The following is an 18,918-nucleotide window of genomic DNA, read 5'->3' on the forward strand; positions in this document are numbered from 1 at the left end:
ATAGTCACATTATACACTTTCACGTTATAACTGCACTGTAATAGCAATATAAACAATAGGTAAATTTGACAATCCAATATAAATTTGCTTGAAAAATCGCCTTCATGTTGTGAGTGCTGCCTGACTGCTGACCATGTCTTTTCACAACGACCTGGATTCCCTTACATGCTTTCCTGTACTGATTGCACCTCCTGATATTCCACCTCTCAGCACTTCTGTAGTTCAGAAGGCAGGCTCTGAATTCTACGACACAGCAGCGCCTACTCACAGTGAATATGGCATAGTAAATAAGTGTCAAAGAATTTAAGGAAGTAAATATGTGGGCATTTTTATAAAGTTTACAGGCTTCACGATTGTTCAGATTAACTGGAATATTATTATTATACAGGATTTATATAGTGCCAACAGTTTGCACAACACTTTACAACATGAGGGCAGACAGTACAGTTACAATACAATTCAATACAGGAGCTCGTCAGAGATTGGAATAGGCTAGAAATAATTGAAATACAATGTGGAAATGAACAAATGATTTTACCTTTGACATACTTTAGATATGCTTTAATGGTTGTACACAAGTACCTTATGGATAGTATTGGATAATATTGCACAGCCTCAAAACCGTGTGTGTGTATTTATTATATATATTAGAGCTGCACGATACTGGCCAAAATGAGAATCACAATTTTTTTTTGCTTAGAATAAAGATCACGATTCTCTGACAATTCGTGTGGTGTAACATCATCTTTCACATTATATCCAAAAAAATGGGCTAACTACTGTTTAGTTAAACTTCCCACGTGTACACACTCAAGTTCATTCCTTTGATCTAAAGGACAAATTGTTACAATGTTTATAGTTAGTTTGCAGCTGATGAATGTTGTGATACTTGGAAGACTGCCTGTTTTTTTTGTTTCTTTTCAGTCGTCGGCTTCAGCAGAGAATTCTCTGCATAGAAAGAATCGTGAAAATGCTTTGTCAAGATCAAAAGGGGGAAAAAATTGTGATTGTAATGATTCTTAACGATTAATTATGCAGCTCTAATATATATATACACACATATACATATATACATATATATATATATATATATATATATATATATATATATATATATATATATATATATATATATATATATATTACACATACACACACACACACACACACATATAAATCCTATGTACTTAATATTTGATTATTTCCACAAATATTCATTATACCACCTTCCGTGAATACATATTGGTGAATGGGAACAAACATTATGTATACAAACCCCCCTCCCGCCGCCCTCAGTGCTTCTACCGACTCACTTCTGCGATCGGTGAGACGGAGAACAGATCCACCGGCCCCGGAGGTAGACCATAGAGAGGCCGGGCGCGATGTTATGACGTCATGCCCGGCCTCTGCATTAAAAAAAAACTGCGCCCCCTCGGCTGGGAAGCTGAGGTAGTTTTTTTTGTTTTTTTCAGGCTTCCCAGCCTAGAGGTGAGATGTGGGGTTATTGACCCCATATCTCACTGTAAAGAGGTCCTGCCATGCCATATTCCTAATACAATGTTTACATGCCTTGTAATAGGAATAAAAGTGATCAAAAAAAAAATTATTATTTAAAAAAATGTCAAACGAAAAATTAATAATATTTTTTTTTAAAGTGCCACTGTCCCCGTGTGCTCGTACGCAGAAGCGAACGCATACGCAAGTCCCACCCACATATAAAAACGGTGTTCAAACTACACATGTGAGGTGTCGCCGCGAACGTTAGAGCGAAAGCAATAATTCTAGCCCTAAACCTCCTCTGTAACATGTAACCAGTAAAAAAAAATGTTTGGTGCCATTCCACGTATGCAATTTCGAAGCGTGACATCTATTTACTCTGCATAATTTCATCTTTCACATTATGCAAAAAAATTGGGCTAACTTTACGTTTTTTTTTTTTTTTTTTTTTAAGCATGAAAACTTATTTATTTTTTTAAACTCGTTTGAAAAATTGCTGTGGAAATACCGTGTGATATAAAAAGTTGCAATGACCACCATTGTATTCTCTAGGGTCTCTGCTAAAAAATCATATATAATGTTTGGGGGTTCTATGCAATTTTAAAAATATGATTTTTACATGTAGGAGAGAAATGTCAGAATTGACCTGGTTGGCAAGTGGCTAGAGTTGATATAGCATGGATATATACAGTATATGGTGGTGTACTGTTCTCTGTTAGTGCAGTGCAGAGATAGGGATTAACCTTTACTTATAGGTTACCTTTATTAGCCGAGTTTGAAACTTGTGCTTCATCCATTGTATTTAACCACCTCAATACCAGACACTTACACCCCCCTTCCTGCCCAGGCCATTTTTTAGCTTTCAGAGCTGTGACACTTTGAATAACAATTGCGCGGTCATGCTACACTGTAACCATGTGAATTTTTTTATAATTTTCTTCACACAAATAGAGCTTTCTTTTGGTGGTATTTAATCACTTCTGTGTTTTTTGGGAAAAAATTTTGACCAAAAATGTTCTGTCAGTGAATTTTGTAAATAAGTAATTTTTCTCCTTCACTGATGGGCACTGCTGAGGCGGCACTGATAGGCTGCACTGATGGACATGGATGAGGCGGCACTTATAGGCACTGATGGGGCAGCACTGATGAGGAGGCACGAATATGCCACACTTATGGGTACTGATAGGTAGATCTGATGAGCACTGATAGGCGGCACTGGTGGGCAGCACTGGTGAGCACAGATGGGCATTGATGGTTGGCATTGATGGGCAGCAGTGATGGCCAGCACTGACTGGCATCACTAATGGCCACCAATTGCTGGCGATTGTGGGCACAGATTGCTGGTGATTGTGGGCACTTAATTGTAATCCAGGCCCTGATTACATATCTAGCTGTCCCCCCTGTGAGGAAATGGCACTGATTGGCTCTCCTCACACTCCATCAGTGTGAGGCGAGGAGAGAAGATTACCGGCCTCTCCATGTTTACATGTGACCGGCTGTGATTGGACACATCACATGGTTAAAGAGCTGTGGCTCTTTACAGAGATCGGGGTCACGCCATGTGCTAGCAACATGGCATGGCCACGATTGCTGTGCTGCACGCCCCCGCAGGAGCTCAAGACATCATATGACATCCAAATAAAACAATATAAAAAGCCGCGCCAGATATCAAAAACAAATGAATATAGTAGTTAAACAGTCCACAGATGGTATAAGTAGTAGTGGATTTTAGATTGGTTCTCCAGCAAAGACAGAATCACTGTATTGATCAGAGGCTGATTTGCATGTAGAGATGTTAGCTTTTCAATGCACCAGGTGACATGCATACAGTGTGTGAGATCCCACCACCGGAATTGTATATCAGCTTACCAGATAGCAAGCCTTTAGTGCAGTTGGCTATAGCCCAGCCAACGGCCTTTGAATCCCCTGGGCTAGGATGTTTCAAAATTCCCAATCGAATGGCAGCCTTGATGTTAAAGGTGGTGCGTGTTTGCGGTTTGGGACGCAACGCAACTCATCAATAACCACAGTAAAACGACAAGCGTAACCCAATCCGGCTCACATGCAGGCAGGAAGATAGAAAGGGACGCAATAGCGTGATATCGTAGGTATAACAGATTTATTAAAAAAGTAATGTACTTACACTTAGGCAGTATAAACACAGCATGTACGAATAAGTAAAAAAGCCGGCCGGCTTACAGAGCCCTCCTCCTAGGCGTAGTGACGTCACTGACGCTGCCTCCAGACGCGTTTCGTCCTATTGGACATTCTCAATGGGCTATTGAGAATGTCCAATAGGACGAAACGCGTCTGGAGGCAGCGTCAGTGACGTCACCACGCCTAGGAGGAGGGCTCTGTAAGCCGGCCGGCTTTTTTACTTATTCGTACATGCTGTGTTTATACTGCCTAAGTGTAAGTACATTACTTTTTTAATAAATCTGTTATACCTACGATATCACGCTATTGCGTCCCTTTCTATCTTCCTGCCTGCATGTGAGCCGGATTGGGTTACGCTTGTCGTTTTACTGTGGTTATTGATGAGTTGCGTTGCGTCCCAAACCGCAAACACGCACCACCTTTAACATCAAGGCTGCCATTCGATTGGGAATTTTGAAACATCCTAGCCCAGGGGATTCAAAGGCCGTGGCTGGGCTATAGCCAACTGCACTAAAGGCTTGCTATCTGGTAAGCTGATATACAATTCCGGTGGTGGGATCTCACACACTGTATGCATGTCACCTGGTGCATTGAAAAGCTAACATCTCTACATGCAAATCAGCCTCTGATCAATACAGTGATTCTGTCTTTGCTGGAGAACCAATCTAAAATCCACTACTACTTATACCATCTGTGGACTGTTTAACTACTATATTCATTTGTTTTTGATATCTGGCGCGGCTTTTTATATTGTTTTATTTTCTTGTCATCACACGCTAGCTGCTGCCTGAATTTACGGTGTTGTGATAGCGCGGTTTTTTGGTGTATATCATATGACATCCACCCAGAACATGAGTTACACCGCCCAGCCGTCATTTGACAGTGGGCGGGCGGCAAGTGGTTAAATGGTGTTTGAGCTAAATGCACCCAAGAGCTCAGCAGTGAGATCACTTTGTACTTTACCAAAATAAACAGGGTCTTCAGCACTGGCTCACATTGATTCTTCAACCCTCCATCTCCCACAGATGTTCCAAAGAACCAACGATGCCTCGTTGACCCTCTTACTCTCTCCGGTAGTTAGTTGTCTTTTGTAGTCTGTGGTTAAGAACAACATGAATTTTCAAATGTATAAAAAAGGATTGCTGTACTTCTTACATACAAATCATAATATATATTGATGTGCATATTAAAATAAACAAACCATAAAACAGAAAATGTATTATTTTTTTTTTTTTAAGATGACATCCCTTTAAATTAAGCTCACCAAAACTTTTAAGCACAAAAATGTTGTGGGAAAATAAACCATACATTATAAATTCCATAACAAATTCTAAAAAACAGAATTAGGGTCTGGCAAAGTCTGCAAAAGAAAAAAACTCTTCAGCAGAACACAGATGTTAATTGCTACGTGTTGCTGGGACTTGGGAGAGTTCCAGCTGTCAGGATGCATTGACAACATACCCACATATTGGTGGCAAGAGGTCAGCTAAAGATATAGTGCCACAGGTATGCAGAAGTAAAGTACACATTGTACCAAATGTTGGTTCACCACATTCTGCTGCTATTGACAAGATCCCTGACTCTTAGACAAGAAAATTCCAGAATGATTGGCCTTTTTAAACAGAATACTGTTACCCAAGTGTATGTGTGATTTTCAGACATCTGCAAAAAAGAACGAAAATTTTATAATTTAGGTATTTTATAATGATGCACACACACACAACATTATAGCAAAAGGCTGCATTTGTAAATGTAGTTCAGATAGCAAAACTGTATACTAACAGTAATACTTGTACAGTAGCAAGTCTTTTAAATTATGTTTATAGAAACAGATCAAAGAATTGGTTTCATGTCCTTCTAAAAAGTGATGTTATATTTTTTTAAACAATTAGCCTGATTTACTAAGGGTAAAATGTGTTTGCAAGTGATTGTAAACCCTCCCTTTTTTAAATAAAAATAACAAAATATGCCTATACTTGCCTGCTCTGTGCTGGTGCTCCAAGCCCCTACTCTTCATCAGGTTCCCCCAGGGAAAGGTCCTTTCCATGTGGGCTCGCTCCTGAGTCCCCCTGCTGCATCCAATGACTTGGCCACACCCCCTCCTAGTGTGTCACATGTTTTTATTTACAGCAGCAGGAGCCAATGGGGAGAACAACAGCGGCCTGAGCCACTGCACTTTGCTGGATCAGATCGGGCTCAAGAAAGAAAAAAGGTCAGGGGGGCAGCTGCGGCACAGAAGGCTTTTCACCTTATTGCATAGAATACATTAAGGTGAGAAACCTTAAGGCTTTACAACCACTTTAAACATGTTTTTAAAGGTTTTTTAAGCTTTAGCTTTTAATAAAGCAGATTCACTCAAATTTTTATACTCCAATTACATCATAGGCTTAATTTTTTATAATGCACTAAATGAGATCTAACCACTCAATGACAAACTATTAGACTTACAGCTACACAGATATTTCAAGTTTAGTAGCTCAGTCATGCTACTAAAATCACCAGTGATTATTTGCTGTAATGACTTCTAATAATTGATTGTTGAATATTATGAACAATTGGTTTCCTACAGAGTAAGCTTTACAAGTAGCATGTAGCAGCTTCTTTACAGCAATCAGTCACACATGATTGGTATTGCTATTAAATGCTATTTGTGTAGCTTACTCCATAAGGAATCATTTGCCTTATCCTTTTTAGGAAGAAATTGCTACTCGCAGCAATTAATTATTAGTGTATTTAGTAGCATGACTGTTACTAAAGGCCCCTTTCACACGGAGGGATAGAATGGTGCTTTTAGCTGTGGATTCTACCGCAGCTAGAAGCACACAATGCTTTCCTATGACACCCTTCACACACACTGCTTTTAGCTGCGGTTTCATTAACTGCGGTTTGGTGCGAATAAAAAAAATAGAATTGAATGCATTCAGGTGCAAATTGGCGCAGCTATCCGCACATAAACGCAGGTAATCGCAGTGCACTGTGTCAGCTGAGTTTAGTATGAATATTGAGGGGGAACTCCACACCAAATTTGAAATAAAAACCGGCATGGGTTCCCCCTCCAAGAGCATACCAGGCCCATGGGTCTGGTATGGTTTTTAAGGGAAACCCTGTACGCCAAAAAAACAGCGTGGGGGTCCCCCCAAAAATCCACACCAAACCCTTATCCGAGCACGCAGCCTGGTCGGTCAGGAAAGGGGGTGGAGACAAGCGAGTGTGTGGGCAGGGTCACCCGGTGATATCCGCCCCCTTATGTCATCACCACCCGGAGCATGATGGGACTGTGACGTCATAAGAGGCCTATATAAATGGGTGTGAGCCGCACACCTGGCATTACAGCGGGAGGAAGCGACGTGTCAACATCGAAGAAGAGGGAAGAAGACGACAGAAGACCGGGCCCCCCTGCTGGTAAAGAAGACAGCGGAGAAGCCCGGCAGAATGATACCGGAGAAGACAGAAGGACACCGGAGAAGACAACAGAAGACCAGGCCCCCCGCTGGTAAAAGAGCTGCAAAAAGACAGCGGAGAATCCCGGCAGAAGGAAGAAGGCATCTGAGAGCAGAAGAAGAGACCCCCGCAGTCAGAAGAAGACCCCGGAGCTGCCTAATAAATGACTTTTAAAACCTGTGTAGTGTGTTTTTTTTACATTTTTCCCCCCAGGTAAATGGGTAGGGGTACGATGTACCCCATACTCATTCACCTAGGGTGGGGGGCTGGGATCTGGGGGTCCCCTAAGGGGTCTCCCGGATTCTGATAAGCTCCCCGCCCGCAGACCCCGACAACCAACGGCCAGGGTTGTCAAGAAGAGGCCCTTGTCCCCATCAACATGGGGACATGGTGCTTTGGGGTAAGGGGGCCGCAGGGCGCCCCACTGCCCCAAAGCACCTACCCCCCCATGTTGAGGGCATGCGGCCTGGTACGGTGCAGGAGGGGGGGATGCTCGCTCATCCCCACCCCCTTTCCTGACCGACCGGGCTGCGTGCTCGGATAAGGATCTGGTACGGGTTTTGGGGGGACCCCCCATGCTGTTTTTTCGGAATACAGGTTTCCCCCTGAAATCCATACCAGACCCAAGGGCCTGGTATGCTCCTGGAGGGGAAACCCATGCCGTTTTTTTATTTAAAATTTGGCGTGGAGTTCCCCCTCAAGATTCATACCATACACAGTGCCTGGTATTGGCAGGGATCCAAGTCGGATCCCCGTTCAATATCGTGCCACGGCTAAACGCAACCGCAGCTAATCACACTGTACAAATGCATCTGATCGCTGTGCCTGGAGTCTTGAATTTCAACAGAAAATAAACATGCTTTTAACTGCGGCAGAACAGCCGTCTGTATGAAAGGGGCCAAACTCTTCTGTGCCATGTAGATACAGCCCAGTGGGGTGGCTGGTAACAAGTGGTTAAAATAGCAAAAGCGTTATATCATTAAGTCCAAAATGAGGAGTGGCTAAACGCTTACCCTCAAACACTAGTTGCATTTATTCTGAGTGTAGAAGACACTAGTGGCCTCTCTCAACAAAAGGCAGATTAGAAATCTTGACTATGATGGCTCTCATGTATAAAGTTGGTCCGTCTAGGAATCAAGAAGGCCTAAAATGTCATTCTTGACTGTATTCTAGCTACTGGAAGGGATCTCTACTAAAACAATGATCACATACTGCTGTGACTTAATTGAGCAAATGTAGAACACTAAATTTCTACATACAGTATCCCCCAATATTGCTAGCACTAGGTACCGTATTTTCCGGCGTATAAGACGACTTTCTGGATGCAAAAAAATGCATCCAAAGTCGGGGGTCGTCTTATACGCCGGGTACGGTCTCAGTACTCACTTTTTTTTTCCCCCAGCGGTGACAGTCTCCATACGGCGAGCGTGAATGATTTCAAAGCCGCGCCTTCTCTTCAGAGTGTTCTGTGATAGGAGGAACAAAAATCTTCCCAGCAGCGCTTCTGTTTTGTGTTCCTCCTATCACAGATGCCTTCTCATCCTCGGACGAGATGAGAAGACGTCCGTGATAGGCGGAAACAGAACAGAGGCGCTGCTGGGAAGATGTGTGCCGCCTATCACAGAACACTCTAAAGTGAAGGCGCGGCTTTTAAATCATTCACGCTCGCGCTCGCCGTATGGAGACTGTCACCGCTGGGGGAAAAAAAAGTGAGTGTAACAAGTTCAGGCATGTAATGGCACAGTGGCAATGTGGGGGCATGTAATGGCACAGTGGCAATGTGGGGGCATGTAATGGCACAGTGGCAATGTGGGGGCATGTAATGGCACAGTGGCAATGTGGGGGCATGTAATGGCACAGTGGCAATGTGGGGGCATGTAATGGCACAGTGGCAATGTGGGGGCATGTAATGGCACAGTGGCAATGTGGGGGCATGTAATGGCACAGTCTGGGCATGTAATGTAATGGCACTGTCTGGGAATGTAATGTAATGGCACAGTCTGGGCATGTAATGTAATGGCACAGTCTGGGCATGTAATGTAATGGCACAGTCTGGGCATGTAATGTAATGGCACAGTGAGGAATGTAATGTAATGGCACAGTGAGGAATGTAATGGCACAGTGAGGAATGTAATGGCACAGTGAGGAATGTAATGGCACAGTGAGGAATGTAATGGCACAGTGAGGAATGTAATGGCACAGTGAGGAATGTAATGTAATGGCACAGTGAGATTTGAAAAAGCCTGTTTCTGTTAGCGGTTCTGGCTACCCCTCAGCTTCCAGAAAGACTAGAAGGAAGGGGGTAGTCTTATACAGTGAGTATATCCCAAAATCAAAATTTTTCCTGGAAAATTAGGGGGTCGTCTTATACGCCGGGTCGTCTTATACGCCGGAAAATACGGTACATACATTTTCTTCCAGTTTCCAGGCATAAAAACAAATCTTCTGGTCTTGCCACAGTTTAATACACCTAATGCAAAAGTATTTTAAAAGGTTTGGTAATTGCTTCACTAGGAACAAATATATAATGTGGATAAGTAAAGTGGACATTTTAGTTTGTTACTCATGCCCAACTGTACTGAAGAGTATCTGACATTTGAAGGACAAAAGAATCCTTGTACTGTCCTAAAATCCAGAATTTCCTGGGACAGCCCAGGGTTCTAGTGACTAAGGGAAGGGACCAAAATGGTACTTGGAGTTCAGCCAGGAATGCTAGCAAGTATACTTATGCAATCCTGATATTCAATCCATGAGCATTGAAGCATGTACATGCTTAAAAAACATGAGACATCTTCTTTATTAAGCTTCAATAAATCATGTTGGCAACGTACATAATAATGCTAACGATTCTTTTAGTTGACTTTAAAGTATGTGTTTTACAGACTTTCAGGTGAAAGAACAAGTTAGAAAGAGCTACACCTATTAGAACATATGTGATTATTTTATGAACAGAACTGGAAAAACAAAAGTGCATTTAAAACTGTACAACTATTATATAAGGTTATTAAATGAGGGAAACAATTTTTCTATAACATGACGTTCATGTTTCAGATCTTAAAATTAAAAACTTATCAAAGTTCTAATCACATTTTCATCCAAAGGATACAATGAATAAAGACCTAACACAGGGGTTGACAAATTTGCTTGGAATCTATTAGCCAGCTAAAAAAGTTAGGAGCCAGAAAACGCGCCCCGTCGCGACGAGCTTGCGCGCAGAAGCAAACACATACGTGAGCAGCGACCGCATATGTAAACGGTGTTCAAACCACACATGTAAGGTATCGCCGCGATTGGTAGCGCGAGAGCAATAATTCTAGCCCTAGACCTCCTCTGTAACTCAAAACATGCAACCTGTAGAGTTTTTTAAACGTCGCCTATGGAGATTTTAAAGGGTAAAAATTTGACGCCATTCCATGAGCGGACGTAATTTTTAAGCGTGACATGTTGGGTATCAATTTACTCAGCGTAACATTATCTTTCATACTATTAAAAAAAATGGGGATAATTTTACTGTTGTCTTATTTTTTAATTAAAAAAAGTGTAATTTTTTCCCCAAAAAAGTGCGCTTGCAAGACCGCTGCGCAAATACGGCATGACAGAAAGTATTGCAACGATCGCCATTTTATTCTCTAGGGTGTTAGAATAAAAAATATATATAATGTTTGGTGGTTCTAATTAGAGGGAAGAAGATGGCAGTGAAAATAGTGAAAAATTACATTAGAATTGCTGTTTAACTTGTAATGCTTAACTTGTAATACCAACGGCCACCACCAGATGGCGCCAGCTTACACATCTGGTGGTAATAACTTGTAATACCAACGGCTCACCACCAGATGGTGCCCCCCCTTCCAAGCCAAGTCGCCAGGACCCTATTTCTAGTCACCATGGCGACCTGGCGCCCGGGATTTGTCGACCCCTGACCTAACATCACAAATTTAGACATACTGTAAATGGCTCAGATGGCATAGGGTGATTTGCAAACATATTTCTTGAGCTGAAACCCTAAATGTCTGCAAAGAGGTAACTGTGAATCACTACTAGTTCAAAAGCATCTGAAGACCCTCACTGCCCCATAATGTTTTAAATAAAAGTATTGTGGGTTGAGGCAACCTCAAGTTTCTTGGATACTTCAAAAACAAACCTTAATTTGTGGCCAAGTTGGAGACAGAAACCAAAAATAAAACATGAATGTGTGGCCAAGTTGGATACAGAAACCTAAAGAAATGTAATGTAGAGAAATCCAACCCCTAGAGAAATCCAACCCCTAAACATACTGTAGAATAGTTTGGCCTTTCAGAAATGTATGTTCAATCTAGTGAAGTAGTGTATGCATATGACAGACTGTAAAGATGCATGGAAACAAGCTGAATGGGATGCACACAAATTCCAGATAGTACAAGCCAACCCTGGAAGGCCCCGTACACATGAGAGGATATCCGCTGAAAACGGTCCGCCGGACCTCTGGCGGATAAATCCTCTGGCGGATTTGGATCTGATGGCTGTACACACCATCAGATCGAAATTCGCGCGGAATACATCCGCGGTGACGTGCGCGACGCGTAAATACTCGAATCATTACGACGCATGCGATGGAGGGGAGCGGACGGACTGATCCGGTGAGTCTGTACAGACGACCGGATCAGTCCGCTGGACTAGATTCCAGCGGATAGATTTCTTAGCATGCTAAGAAATTTTTATCCGCTGGGAATCCGTCGGCTGGTTTTTTATTCGCCGGGAAATGTCCGCTCGGACGTACACACGACCAGATCTATCTGCTGGAACTGATCCGCGGATCAATCCCAGCGGATAGATCCGATCGTCTGTACGAGGCCTCAGAGAACAGCCCAAGAGATTGCAATAGCAGTGTACCTTAAAGAATGGTTTGTTACCTTGTCAGGGACTTCGGCCGCGATTCAGATACATTGTCGTATCTTTAAGCGGGCGTAACGCATCTCCTATGCGCTACGCCGACGTAACTTTGAGAGGCAAGTACTGTATTCAGAAAGCACTTGCTCCCAAAGTTACGTCGGCGTATCGTAAATGGGCCGGCGTAAGCCCGCGTAATTCAAAGTTGCAAGGCAGTGGGCGTGTTGTATTGTAATGAAGCGTGACCCCATGTAAATGCATGTCCGATCGAACGGCGCATGCTCAGAATCACGTTGCAAATACTCCCTAAGATACGTCGGCTCAATGCTTTGTCGACATGAACGTAACCTACGCCCAGCCCCATTCACGTACGACTTACGCAAACGACGTAAAATACGACACTGTTCCGACGTTTCCGATGCCCATACCTTAACATGACTTACCCCTGCTTTATGAGAGGTAAACTTACGCCGGACATACGCCTTACGTAAACGGCGTAGCTAAATCCGACGGGCGCAAGTAAGTTTGTGAATCGGCGTATCTAGGTAATTTGCATATTCGACGCGCAAATCTACGGAAGCGCCCCTAGCGGCCAGCGTAAATATGCACCCAAGATACGACGGCGTAGGAGACTTACGTCGGTCGTATCTTGGCCAAATTAAGGCGTATCTGGTTATCAGAATATGCTTAAAGATACAACGGCACACATTTGGACTTACAACGGCGTATCTGGAGATACGCCGTCGTAAGTCCTTTCTGAATCCGGGCCTAAGATGTAAGTCAGTCTGCAAAAGAAGACCCTTAATTATGCAACCCTCTTTGATCACTGGTCTTTGAAGCTCAAAATTCCAGATGTATAAAATATAATAAAATGTATTCTAAATTATATAATAAATTACTTTTTGTGTGTTTTCTTAATAATTTCTCTGACAGCTGTACACTCCCTAAATATTGAACATCGTTTACTTTAAATCTTACAATTAATGAACAATGTTTCCTAGTTTTTATTGTTTGATTTGGGATACATTTTTTTCAAGTCTACATTCAGAATAAATTAGTACAGGGTGGGATATTTAAACAGTGAGATCTCCATTTCTAACAGAGAAAGTGGAAACGACGCTACACTACAGTGGGTGCGTACAGCAAAACTACATAAAGAAATCGAAGGCCCCGTACACACGGTCGGACAAAACCGATGAGAATGGTCCGACGGACCGTTTTCATCGGTTCACTGCTGAAGTGGCCTGACGGCCTGATGTGTGTACACACCATCAGTTCAAAATCCGATCGAGTCAGAACGCGGTGACGTAAAACACACAACGTGCTGAAAAAAACGAAGTTCAATGCTTCCAAGCATGCGTCGACTTGATTCTGAGCATGCGCGGGTTTTGAACTGATGCTTTTCTGTACTAACCATCGGTTTGGTCCGATGGGGCAGCGGTCCATCGGTTCGGTTTTGAAGCCGGTTTTAAAATTTTGGACCGAAGGAAAACAGACCGATAGCCTATACACACAGTCGGTTTGGTCCGATGAAACTGTTACATGGTTTAATTTTCTAGCCACTACAAAACTGTAATTTTAGTAATGCATAAAATGAACTTTTAAAAAACAGTGCATTTGTCAAAAAAACAACAAAAAAAACTGTTAAATGAGTCTGTGTATAGCCCACAGATTTATAGACAAGAACTACAGAAGCCAACTGTTCTCTCTGAGAAATACAGACAGTTTGTGTGCACGGCACCTCAATCTGGTAGCTCTGCTATACTCATTTGAATCTATAGCTATCCCAGTACACTCAACACTGGAACAGTCCAGCATGACACATTTAAGCAAAAGATCCCTTGTGTCTCAACTGATATGGGACAGGACATCAAAAGTAAGTAGATGCAAACCTTGGTGTAGAAGAAGCTCTTACATTCTGCTCAAAATTGTTTCCGATTCCCCTGCTCAGATGAAACGATGCAGCTCTCATCCAAAGACTGCAAGTTGTCCGTTTTCTCAGTCACAAACCAGCAACCAATCTGTCAGATGGCACATCTACTTCTCTTCAGGGCAGTCTACTCCTAGAAAAACAGAGGGCAACATTGAAGGAAATCAGCCTTGCTTCAAAACAATTACCCAGCACTCTTGTGTGGAAGTACAGAAATGGGCCATTGGGCACCAGCCCTAAAGGACCACATGGATGATGGCACTATGGTCCTGAAAAACTAGAAGGGCAAGATCGTATCTTCTACCCTCTCAGATAGGTCAGTCCTGTGCGGTAAAAGCTGTGTAATACTCAGGACTAAATGGACAGAAATACACATATTTGTCAGGTAAAACAACTCTCATATATGCATTTTACTCTTTGTCAGTTTTAAAATAAACCACGCCTGACCATTCTTGTGCCACATGAATTATGAAGTAATTAAAGATCACAAGAAAGATCCCAAAGTCCTTTTCAATTAACAGCATAGAATAGCCTGACAGGTTGCCAAAGTTCGATGTCTTTGGGGAAAGAAGCTATGATTTCAGTAAAATGGCTGTAAACCTTAAAAAGTAAAATTTCTCCACAATGCCTTAAGCTACAGAAATTATAATATAATATTTTAAAGTGCTTTTATGGCTTGTTCAGAATATGTGAATACTTTGGTGTGCATAGACTGAGCATAGATTCACTTTAAACAGGAACTTCAACTGGCATTTGTAAAGCTAAAAAAGTCAACAGCAATAAGTACTATTAGCTGCTGATTTAAAAAAAAAACAAAAAAAAACAAACATGCTTATCAGCCTAAGACCAAGACCATCTTCCTCACACCCAATTTTTGCAGGGTTTCTGTACTTCCATGTCACCATCTTGCATTCAGGAGCCAGCTTTCACTTCCTGATGACTCCCAGTTGGCTCTCCACTGCACATGCATGACATTTCTAACTGTAGGAAGACTGTCCTAAAGCCTCCTGAAATGTGTGACATGATATCCCAAGAGGCTGCAGAAGGGATGGGCAAACCTTCATTAAGTGCGTAAAGAGGAAGTGGAAGCGAGACCCCAAGAAAAGGTAAATGCTCTACGAATGAAAAAAAATACATGCGATTATTTAACAGGAAAGGGGGAGGTAGCAAAATTAATATTCGAATAATAGTTTGTGAGTGAAGGTCAGCTTTAAAGACCAAGTTCACCTTTAGGGAAAAAATAATAAAATTTACAATAGGGGTTGGAAAGTATGGGGACACCAAGTAAATATTTGTATTAATGTGCATAACGAAGCCAAGGAAAGATGGAAAAATCTCAAAAAGGCATCAAAATACAGATTAGATATTCTTATAATATGTCAAAAAAAGGTAGATTTACATCATTTACACTTTCAAATTTACAAAAAACAAAAAAATTGTGTCTGCAAAAGTTTGGGCATCCTGTAGAATTTATAGCATGCATTTATAGCTTTGCAAAGCTGAGACCTGCCAGTGTCATGGATTGTTCTCAATCATCGTCTGGGAAGACCAGGTGATGTCAATCTCAAAGGTTTTAAATGCCCAGACTCATCTGACCTTGCCCCAACAATCAGCACCGTGGGTTCTTCTAAGCAGTTGTCTAGAAAACTGAAAATAGTTGACGCTCACAAAGCTGGAGAAGGCTATAAGAAGATAGCAAAGCGTTTTCAGATGTCAATATCCTCTGTTCGGAATGTAATTGAGAAATGGCAGTCATCAGGAACAGTGGAAGTTAAAGCAAGATCTGGAAGAAAAATATCAGACAGAACAGCTCGCAGGATTGTGAGAAAAGCAATTCAAAACCCACGTTTGACTGCACGATCCCTCCAGAAAGATCTGGCAGACACTGGAGTTGTGGTACACTATTCCACTATAAAAAGAGATACTTGTACAAATATGGTCTTCATGGAAGAGTCATCAGAAGAAACCCTTTTCTTTGTCCTCACCACAAAAATCAGCGTTTGAACTTTGCAAATGAACATATAGACAAGCCTGATGCATTTTGGAAACAAGTTCTGTGGACCGATGAGGTTAAAATAGAACTTTTTGGCCGGAATGAGCAAATGTACGTTTGGAGAAGAAAGGGCACAGAATTTAATGAAAAGAACCTCTGTCCAACTGTTAAGCATGGGGGTGGATCAATCATGCTTTGGGGTTGTATTGCAGCCAGTGGCACAGGGAACATTTCACGAGTAGAAGGAAAAATGGATTCAATAAAATTTCAGCAAATTTTGGATGGTAACTTGATGCCATCTGTGAAAAAGCTGAAGTTAAAGAGAGGATGGCTTCTACAAATGCATAATGATCCTAAACACATCTCAAAATCCACAGGGGATTACATCAAGAGGCGTAAATTGAAGGATTTGCCATGGCCTTCACAATCTCCTGACCTCAACATAATTGAAAATCTATTGATAGACCTTAAAAGAGCAGTGCGTGACAGACAGCCCAGAAATCTCAAAGAACTGGAAGACTTTTGTAAGGAAGAATGGGCAAAGATACCTCAAACAAGAATTGAAAGACTCTTGGCTGGCTACACAAAGCGTTTACAAGCTGTGATACTTGCCAAAGGGGGCAGTACAAGATATTAACTCTGCAGGGTGTCCAAACTTTTGCAGACGCCATTTACTGGTGCCCAAACTTTTGCAGACGCCATCTACTGCAGAGATCCACAGCTCAGGAGGGAGAATCTGTCCACAGGACAACTATTAGTCGTGCACTCCACAGATCTGGCCTTTATGGAAAAGTGGCAAGAAGAAAGCCATAAGAAGTCTCATTTGCAGTTTGCGAGAAGCCATGTGGGGGACACAGAAAACATGTGGAAGAAGGTCAGATGAGACCAAAATTGAACTTTTTGGCCTAAAAGCAAAACACTATGTGTGGTGGAAAACTAACACTGCACATCACCCTGAACACACTATCCCCACCGAGAAACATGGTGGTGGCAACATCATGTTGTGGGGATTCTTTTTTTCAGCAGGGACAGAGAAGCTGGTCAGAGTTGATGGGAAAATGGATTGAGCCAAATACAGGGCCATCTTAGAATAAAACTTAATAGAGTCTGCAAAATACTTGGGACTGGGGCAGAGGTTCACTTTCCAGCAGGACAACGACCCTAGACATACAGCCAGAGCTACAATGGAATGGGTTCGATCAAAGCATATTCATGTATTGGAATGGCCCGGTCAAAGTCCAGACTTAAATTCAATTGAGAATCTGTGGCAAGACTTGAAAATTGCTGTTCACAGTTGCTTTCCAACCAGTCTGACAGAGCTTGAGCTATTTTGCAAAGAAGAATGGGCAAAAATGCCACTCTAAGTGTGCCAAGCTGGTGCAAAGCTGGTAGAGACATACCCAAAAAGACTTGCGGCTCTATTTGCAGTGAAAGGTGGTTCCACAAAAGTATTGACTCAGGGGGGCTGAATACAAATGCAAGCAACACTTTTCAGATATTTATTTGGAAAAAAATTGGAAAACCATTTATAATTTTCCTTCCACTTCACAATTATGTGCCACTTTGTGTTGGTCTATCACATAAAACCCTTTTAAAATACATTTATATTTTTGGTTGTAACATGACAAAATGTGAAAAATGTCAAGGTGTATGAATACTTTTTCGAGGCACTGCATAGTGTTAAATAAGTCTAAAACAAATAATGCCTTTATGTCAATATTTCTTCCAAAGAATCCCAGCAGGCTTTCTAAGTAAAGCATGTGATAAATATAAAAAATATTTTAGTGACGAAGGCTTGAAAAGAACAGTAAATTACATTTCACTGACACTGAACTGTTACGCTTGAGGTTTTCTGTCAATAAAAAGTGTTTTGTCTTAAAAAATATTTGTTATGGGGCTTTTATTAAACGGTCAATACTGAGAATACGAAGAATATTCCAAGAATTGTTTCATAACTGGGCAAAGATCCTTGTAACCTTTCTGTTTTAGTTAAATATGAGGTTTAACTGACTAGTCACTCCGCTTTGTTGGCTGTTCTGATCAATGCTAAGCGGCAGTTCTAATCTTATGCATACAAACTCAAAAAGCTTGCATGGAAAGTACGTTAGCATTTATTGTTATTCCTTTGTGGTCTATTATAATAGACCTTTGTGTTCATGACACTGTATTTTTATCTATACAATTTACCACTGCACTAAAGTTTGATCCCTGATGAAGTCACGTGACTGACGACACGCGTAGGATACACGGACACCGGAAGTGACGTCCTGGCCACAAGCTCGCTGCTCGTTTTGTGCATGTGTATGTTTCTTTTCTCAGAAAGGTCATTAAAAACAATACACAGGAAGCATCCCTCAGGCTGTATATAGACTATAGACCGGTACCACCTTAATGGAATGGAGAAGGGAACCCCCTTGCCTTGATCATCTAACCTTATCCGATTTTGCTGATTACCTTACAGCCGTAAGGTAAGAAGTTAGTAAACCCACAGGTGTGAAACACACTGAAGAGCTCAACCACTGACGTCACAGTGCCACCTACTGTTACTATCCAGCACTTTTCCTTGCACCAGCACTTTTTTCACCCACTGAAGATTTACAGACTGCTTTTTGCACAAATATTCTTTACAGATTGCCATTTTGCATTATACCCACTTTGCACTTTATTAATAGATGCACTATTATTGTATTTTAAGCACATGTTTGATATTATTTTTATGAAGTTTCACATATGAATACTATACGTTTTTACTATATGTATTTTTTAGGGCTGTGGAAATTAACTATTAATTCCTCGATTAATCTTGAATTTTTTTGATCAATCCAAATTTTTTGGATTGATCAAAATTCTTTTGATTGATACTCACCCCTTCGCCGGCTTCAGGGAGTTCCGTCGGAGATCCAGTGACATCACGTACACCGGCGGGGCATGCCATGTCCATCTAAAGGGCTCTTGTGCTGTGCCTTCATATCTGCATGCCAGCGGGACCTTACTATATGCCACACGCAAGGGCTGTTACACTTCCCTCTATCAC

At 41.7% G+C, this 18,918-nt stretch overlaps 1 long non-coding RNA gene across 1 annotated transcript in view; it reads right to left on the reverse strand.

Annotated features, from left to right (window-relative positions):
* Positions 1-4,228: 4,228 nt before the first annotated feature.
* The window catches only part of LOC120943526, a 107,940-nt gene continuing 93,250 nt past the window's right edge, over positions 4,229-18,918 (reverse strand). Inside the window, exons 4-5 of the long non-coding RNA XR_005750292.1 lie at positions 13,854-14,024; positions 4,229-5,316 (exon numbers count right to left, since the gene is read on the reverse strand). This is a non-coding gene — a long non-coding RNA (uncharacterized LOC120943526). The remainder of the gene's footprint in view (positions 5,317-13,853; positions 14,025-18,918) is intronic.

Source organism: Rana temporaria, chromosome 6, assembly GCF_905171775.1.
Source record: "Rana temporaria chromosome 6, aRanTem1.1, whole genome shotgun sequence".
In the NCBI taxonomy this organism is placed as follows: Eukaryota; Metazoa; Chordata; class Amphibia; order Anura; family Ranidae; genus Rana; species Rana temporaria.